Source organism: Fukomys damarensis, unplaced genomic scaffold, assembly GCF_012274545.1.
Source record: "Fukomys damarensis isolate Sample0158 unplaced genomic scaffold, DMR_v1.0_HiC HiC_scaffold_26, whole genome shotgun sequence".
In the NCBI taxonomy this organism is placed as follows: Eukaryota; Metazoa; Chordata; class Mammalia; order Rodentia; family Bathyergidae; genus Fukomys; species Fukomys damarensis.
The window spans coordinates 33,339,535-33,345,010 of NW_022900938.1; positions in this window are offsets into that span (position 1 = coordinate 33,339,535).

Genomic DNA, 5,476 nt, shown 5'->3' on the forward strand with positions numbered 1-5,476 from the left:
GTTTTCACTACAAGTAGATAATGAAAATTTCTGCATCTAAGTGACTCCTATTATTTCTCAAAATGAGAGTTACATCATTGCATATGTGTATAGCTCAAGTATTGCAGAGTAATATACGTCTTCATATATTTGTAGATCAAGAGTTACATTCTAATTACTCAAGTATATACACTTGACCTCATAACAGGGACATATGTTCTGCTTTCTGTATTTACTAGTTCTTTACAGAAACTGAGTAGTGGATACAGTTGCTAGTTGTGACCTATAACCTAAATGTTAATAAAATTTGCTTTAGAAAGTAAAATAAAGGAAAGGAATACTTAGGCTGGAAAACAGAAATTCTGATATAGTCTAAACCCATAATTCTTTCAATATATAAATCAAATTCCTAATCAAAATTTTTTGCTAAGTATACCTAAGCACCAAACAGCATATTCTTTACTATCAATGCTATCTCTGAAAGCATGTGGTCCTTGTTTGGGTTTTTCCTACAGTAATAAAGCTGTCCTCTTAACTCACCTACCAGTCATAATAAATAATAGATTACACATTCTCAGCTTAATTGCTAAGCTAAATATAAAACCTCTTTAAAATAACTGATGAGAATATACAGTATCACAATCCCCAGGGTGTTGAGATTGTATCTTTAGGACATACAGAGTCCAGGTTTCTTCTGAAGTTATGTTCAGCTATCTTGGAGTGTACAGCTCTGCTATATCAGGCTGCAAAAGTCTGTTAGTAGTTAGTTGTATAGCTCCTCTGAGGCCCACTGCTTTTCTGAGTAATCCTTTATTCTCTTTCTACCTCCTAGATTCATCTTTGATCCGTGACCTTTTGGGTCACATTATTTGCCATATTGATTTACTAATGTTAATTGTTAATAATAAAATTATAGTCATATAACAGTTGTACCTAAGATGCTAGCATAAAAGGTTAGGCAGTTACATGCTGTAGAGTGCCTTATTTCCCTTATTTTTAATAGCCAAATTGTGAGAGTGGTAAAACAAAGGCTTATAGCACCCTTAGGGAGAATCAAGACAAATCAGCCTTATTTCCATTCTGATGTTCACCAAAGGCCATGGTTGGATTCAGGTTTCTGCACTTCAACACTGTCAGCCTTTTGGGTCAGATAATTATTTCCTGTGAGAGCTGTCCTATGCGTTGTATGTTTAACAACGTCTCTACTCTCCACTCTCTAAATTTCCAGGAGCTTCTCCTAGCTGTGACAATCAAAGTGTCTCTAGATATTGCCAAACATTCCCTGGGGATTAATGGAAAGATAGAAGGGAACTACTTTCTCTACATAAGTAACAACACTCATACAAAACACTTTCTGGAAATAAATTCATGCAGCCAAAACAGATTGGCCTTTTCATTAGTTGCCCTAAACATCCTCAGGCCGTGTGGTAGATGAGCTCTTTCTTGTTGCCGTTAACTATCCAATTCCCCAAGAAAAGGGACACCAGGGGAAAAAAAAGCACCAAAATGTTAAATGGTATGGTGCCACACAATTGTAAAGTATGGAGATATTATAAAAACTGCCACATTAGCTAATAATCTGGAAGATTTTCAAAACCCACTTTGAGTCAGTCCCATTCATTGTGATTAAAAAATTTCAAATAAATATCTTGGTTTAAAATCTCTACTTGTTTGGTTTTGTTTTCCTGAACAAGTATTGACATCTATCAACTATAGACCTCCACTAATTAAGTAATTCTTTTTTTTTAAGACAGGAAATAGGCACTAGATTTTTCATTTCACTGAATAGTCCCTGCAAATTTGAATACTGACACTGTCGATCGTCTTAGCCTGCAACTACGCTTCATGGTGAAGGTCTCTCGAATGTGAGAAGAAAAGGGAAGCACCCTGTTGTGGACATTTAGGTTAACACAATTCTGCTATGGACATTTAAAAATGGTAATTTTTTACAGGCATTTCTCACTCATCTCCCTCACCCCACCCCTAATATTCAAACATATGCTCAGTACTTTCAGGAAGGAAGGAAAGCTACCCAGGAGGTATAAAATGAGCATGATTCAAATGTTTGTCAGCTGGAGTCCTAGCCAGCAACCGATTTTCACAAACTCTTGTACGTTATTCAAATTATCATAATATTATTCAAATAATCATAACACAGCATTGGGTCTTTGACCTATTAATTATCCTTTCATCCATTCCCTCCCTGCTGCCGAGTTAATTAGTCAGATGGCAGGGTCTCTGCTTTATGTACATTATCTCAACCACAGAAAGTCACAAAGTTGTAACAAGAACTGCAGTGTTAGAGTCATCCTTTCCGTCCTAATAATCATGTATGCAAATTATGTTTTAATCTTTTCCTTCTTGCTAATAGCCTTACTATTCAGAGGAGAGCAAGCCTCTTCATCCTTTTTCTACTGTGTGTGTATTTAAGAAGAAATGGGTGACAGCCAGCCTCCTGCCACCCAGACTGCATCCTTGTCCCAGTTTTCCCTCTCCTTGAAATAGAAGAATTCACTACTTAGACATGTGGAGTTTTCTTTATCCTGTCCTTTGTGCCCCAAAGCCATTATTAAGTGTCCTTGATTGGCACTGGCAGTGGGATATGGTCCTGTCTTCTGCTATACCAACACGACTGTGCTCATCATTCAGAAATCTAATCTCCAGCAGTTCACAAAGTGGCTTCCTAAAATTCTTTTCTCATGTAGCACAGAGCTCCCCTATGACATCAGTCTCAGTAAGTAAACAACAGTCCACATATCTCATGTCAGAAATGCCATGAGGGTGCTATTTTCTTATATACCTTTAAACAGACGGAATGATTTTTATTTTTTCAAGCGCAGGGGTCCCTTTCAGACTGACAAGTAATATTTTTGTGAATGCAAAATTTAAATTAGCATTAGTTTTATTTTCTGTTCTATCAGTGAAAGTTCAGAAACTGCTTTAGGTATTTCCAACAGAGGAAATTTAATACAGTGAATAATTCCACAGTGATGGAAGAGCTAAAAGGGCAAATCAGGAACAGAAGCAACTCAGGCATTAACTGTAAGAAGCCAAAAGTTCCCAGAGAGAAGAGATTATAATGTCAGGGCCAAGAAACCAGTCCTTCAGCTCAAGCCAAAATCATGGAGCATCTGCCCAAGGGAGCTGAGATCCAGCAGAAATTCACTCACTGCAGGAAACCACCTCATGAACAGAAGTAGAAAGAGAGAAACACCCTGGCTGCTTCTTTCTCCTGCTTCTAAACTCTCAGTAGGACTCCAGCCATGGACTCTAGCTAAAACTCAGTACAAGGAAGGTTGGGCATGTTTTGCATCTGAGTGAGAGAAGAATGTGGAAGTTGAATCCATCTTCTTTTGCAATGATAGCTTAGCACAGAATTAATTAACATCAATTAAAGGACATATCCATGAGGCCCATATACAAGTGCATGTAGAATTCAGTCCTATTCACCTAGAATTCATTAAAGTGCAACGATAAGTTTACCCTAGTCAAGAAAAGTAAAGAATAAATGAGGCAGGTTGAAAGAGTAAATAAAATCACTAGGAAACCAATTTTTCCCAGAATTCTGGTAGCTCTGGGCTGCTGTGGTTAGCACACAAATGACCCTCCAAACATGTCCAAATCCCAATCTCAAGAAGCTGTGTGCCTGCTACTTGACAAGGCAGTTCGCACAGGTGATACAAGTTTGGCACCTGTAGTTAAGGACTTTGAGATTGGGAGTTTATTTTAGATTATCTGAGTTGGCTTAGTCTAAATACACAAGCCTTTGAAATGGAGAACTTTTCTTGAGTGCAACGAGAGAGAGGAGGCTAAAGGAAGTTGTGTCGGAGAGGTGGGAAGAGATCTCTACCTAACATTGCTGGCATTGAATATTGTAGAAGGGAGCCAGGAGCCAAGGAATGTGGGTAGCCTCTGGAAGGTAGAGATGCAGCTTTCCATCAAGATTTCTGTTAAGCGGATCACTTATATCATATAGAACATGCTGGTATTTCTTACTTCTCACAAAAGCCTCATTGTGATCCCAATTTTGTAGAAGCTACTACCCTATTTTTTGTTGTTGTTGTTTTTCCTTTTTGCAAAGAAGCCCCTTAATTTTTTCATGTCAGTGTTTAATTTTACTTTTCCTATTCTCTCTTAAATCTACTTTAATCAGAGTATCTGCCCTATTTAATGGTCAATTTTCAGTCTTCATCTTACTCAGTTTCATAGGAGAATTTGACATGGGTGAGTACTTTCTCTTCTTCAATAGCTTTTCCCCCCTGCCTGCCTTCTGGAACACCAAGTGCTTCTGTTTTTCCTTTCCCCTCAATGATCAGTCTTTCTCAGTCTCTTTTGTTGCTTATTCCTCCCCTCTTGTTCTGCTGGTATGATTCAGAACTCAAACCTTGATTATCTTTCCTTCATGATCTACTTTCATTCCCTTAATGATTTAATATCTTCTAATGGATTTTAATACCACCTATACTCTGATGATCCCTGAGCTTTATTCCCAGTCCAGGAATCTCTGCAGCACTGTAGGCCCAGATATCTGACCACCTCCTAGCCCTCTCCAATAGAATATTTAATAGGCATCTAAACTAAATTAGCCAACCTGAACTCCAGGCCATTCTTCCAAACCTATTCTTCCACCCTAGGTTTTTCTCTGTCTCAGTTTATAATATCTCCACTTTCAACTGTTTCAGGTCAGAAACATTGGAACCATCTAGACTCTATTTTTTTTTTTTCACTTACACATTTGAAACATACACAAATCTAAAAAACAATGAGCAAATCTGGCAAGTACCTATCAAATTTTCAATAAAAGAATGTAGGAATATTTAAAGCCATGGCTGATGTGGGGCCTGGGGTGAAAAAGTACAAAGTGAGTATGGATTGTCTTATTGTGCCATGACTGAGAAAGTGCTTACATTAAGATAGTGACACATCAGCCTCTCGGAGCTACTTGGCTCCGGGAGGGCCATCTGGCCAGACTAATAAAGGTCTGTTTTCCAACTAGTCCAGTGTGTTCCTTCCTGAGTAATTCTTGCTGCTCATCAAGCTCATGGAACAATCACTGGGAGATAGGCCCCAGCATCTTGGAGGCCCTTTTGGCTGTTCAAGCTCCACAGAGTGGAAGTAAGGCCTTAGGTCTTATATTTTGGAGGTCCCAGCAAGATCCCCAGGTGGGAACTGTAATTCCGGTCAAGAGTCTCTGAAGCAGGATCCAGCAGGAGATTCTCAGATGTAGACCTTTGAAAAGCCTCTGGAGGTAAGCTTTGGACCAGTTGCAACCATTTGTTGTCAGGATCAAGGTGGCTGATGAGCCGGGAAGCCTCTCCTGACCCCTGCCCTGACGAGGACTCCGGGTAGAATCAAAGCTTATTTTGCAGCGCCTGTTCATTCTTGTTGTTCATACATAAGTGCCCTATCTGTTGTGTGTTAACTTTTGTATTTCTTAGGACAGAAATGGGAGAATCTTGCTCCAAGAACACCCTGCTAGATTGCTTTCTTACTAATT